This window comes from Aristolochia californica, unplaced genomic scaffold, assembly GCF_029961685.1.
Source record: "Aristolochia californica isolate CCGP_79_NKW_82.1479 unplaced genomic scaffold, dmAriCali1.0.hap1 SCAF_16, whole genome shotgun sequence".
NCBI lineage: Eukaryota > Viridiplantae > Streptophyta > Magnoliopsida > Piperales > Aristolochiaceae > Aristolochia > Aristolochia californica.
This window is the reverse complement of record NW_027181837.1, coordinates 11,681,714-11,684,750: the sequence shown is the minus strand read 5'-3', so window position 1 is coordinate 11,684,750 and position 3,037 is coordinate 11,681,714.

Sequence of the window (3,037 nt, the reverse complement as noted above, 5' to 3'; positions counted from 1 at the left end):
ATACCATCAGGTCCGGATGCACCCCTCTGATATCGCGAAGACGGCATTCCGCACACATCATGGCCACTTTGAGTTCGTCATCATGCCGTTCGGGTTATCCAATGCACCCTCCACTTTCTAAGCTTTGATGAACAACGTATTTAGCCCCTATCTTCGAAAATTTTCTCTTGTGTTTTTCGATGATATTCTTATATATAGCAAGTCGGTTGAGGACCACTTGGCACACTTGAGGATTGTTTTCGACTTGTTACAAGCACATCAGCTCTATTTAAAACATTCCAAGTGTTCTTTTGTGGCTTCACATGTGGGGTATCTGGGACACATTATCTCACATGAGGGGGTTACGGTGGATCCAGAGAAGATCCGAGTTATTCATGAGTGGCTGAAGCCACAGTCTTGTTCTGTATTACGGAGTTTTTGGGGTCTTGCGGGCTACTACCGAAAATTTATTCAAAACTATGGGCCCGTGGCAGCACCATTGACCAGTATACTCAAGAAAAATTTCTTTGTTTCGAATGAGGAGGCCACCAAGTCATTTGTGGCACTCAAAGTTGCCCTCACATCTGCACCAGTATTACAACTTCCCAACTTTGATGAATTGTTCGTGGTAGAGTGCGATGCTTCGGGCATGGGCATTGGGGCCGTTTTACAATAGTTGGGCCATCCTATTGCGTATTTTACCAAACAGTTGGCAGTCCGCCATCACAAGTTGGCAACCTATGAGCGCGAATTGGTTGGGTTGGCCAAGGCAGTGCAACATTGGAGGCCTTATCTCTGGGGCCGGGCTTTTCTCACACGCATGGATCACTATAGCCTTAAATTCCTACTAGAACAGCATTTGATGACGTCGCCACAGCAGCACTAGATCAGTAAGTTGTTGGAGTTTGACTTCTTAGTGGAATATCATGCGGGGAGATTAAATAAGGTGGCACACGCCTTGTCACGGTGTTTTGAGGATCATCAGTTGGTCTATTCGATCAGCCAGTCAAGATTTCTCATTCTGGACTTGGTGAGAGATGCACATGCCATTGACCCTGCACTGCAGGAACTACATCAGAAGATTTCGGAAGGGACAATGAATTCGAAGTGGTCCATCCTGGATTCACTTATTTATTACAAGCAACGGCTTTTCCTTCCACTTGAGTCCGAGTTGATTCCAGCTATTCTCTCAGCCTACCATGACAGTACACACGAGGGGATATAGAAGACCTTGCACATAATTCGAGCTGATTTTTACTGGCAAGCCATGAAGCCCTCTATTGCGACTTATGTGGATGACTATCAGGTCTGCCAGCACAACAAAGCCAAGCACTTGAGTCTAGCCGGTCTTCTCCAGCCTCTAGCCCTTCCTACACAGGTTTGGGCCGACATTTCGATGGATTTTTTGGAAGGTCTACCCCTGTCCTCTGGCAAATCCGTACTTTTCGTGGTGGTTGATAGATTCTCCAAGTACGGACATTTTATACCACTGGCTCATCCTTATACAGCAACATGGGTTGCTCTGACTTTCCTAGAGTAGATAGTCCGCTTACATAGCATTCCAAAATCCATTGTGAGTGACAGAGATGCAATTTTCAAGAGCACCTTTTGGCAGGAACTTTTTCGCTTGAGTGGGACTAAATTGAAGTTCTCCTCCGCCTATCATCCACAGACAGACGGGCAGACAGACGTGGTGAACCGCACCATCAAGATTTATCTACGGTGCTTGGGGGGTGATCATCCGCGGCAATGGGTTCAATGGCTTCTGTGGGCCAAATATTGTTATAACACTTTGTTCCACTTTGCCTTGCAATCCACTCCTTTTAGGGTTATATATGGCCGGGATCCACCTCGCCTTCTCTCGTACAACCCATGGTCCACCCGCATGGACGCGATTGATCAGGCACTCATGGACCGGGATCTGCTGCTACAGAATATCATAGAACGGCTACGACGCGCCCAAGCTTGGATGAAGGATGTCTAGGACAAAGGCCACCGTGAGGTCTCTTTTGAGGTTGGGGAATATGTGTGGCTACGACTCCAGCCCTACCGTCAGCAGTCTCTTGCGGGACCTCCACAACATAAGCTCTCTCCCAGATTCGTCGGGTTGTTTCCCATTCTTCGACGCGTGCGACCAGTCGCCTATCAGCTCAAATTACTAGACACGACCAAACTTCATGATGTGTTTCATGTCTCTCTTTTGTAGCCACATTCCGGGGCACAGCCTACATCTACTCCATTCCTACCACCGGTTGATAATGGCGAGGTTATTCTTAACCCTACTGCGGTGTTACATGCTTGGCTGACCAATGACCATTGGGAGATTCTCGTTCAATGGACAGACACTAACCCCGACGCTGCAACATGGGAACGTGTGGACATCTTCAAAAAAGTGTACCCTGTTTTTGAGCTTGAGGACAAGCTCTTTCTCCAGGGGGAGGCAGATGTTGTGGACTCAATAGCACTCCGAGTCACACAACGAAGGAGGCAACAACAACTCACTCAATAGGATTTATTTCTTATATTACTTTGAGTATGATTTATTTCTTACATTGTTTTAAGTAGGAGTTAATTCTAATTACTTTTATATGTAGGGGCATTATGGGAATTATTGTAACCCTAACCCTAAAACTCCATGATGTGATCTATTTAAAGGAAAGAATGAATGAAATAGGTAAGCTTTGAGATTTTAGAATAATCTAGTGTAAACAGGCTGAGATCACCTCTTCATCTCGAGTTTAGGGTTTACTCCAAAAATCCAACATATCCTTCACCCTCCATTGCCATCCATCTTCATCCATCTTCCATCACCATCATTCCAAGTAAGAAGGGGAACTTCCTACCCCTTTTCCGAGCCCAAAGAAAAGGTCTTTCCTCCTTCTCGGCAGCAGCAGCAAGAGAGGCTTCAATTCCTCCATTATCGAGCAGAAAAGTGAGGATTTTCATCCTCAAACCTTGAGTAGTCCTGGTGCAATGTGGGAGCTGATCATAGCAGCAAAGAAGAGGTAATAATCTATTCCAAACTCATGTTTCAAGTTAATTCAGAAAGAAGGATTGC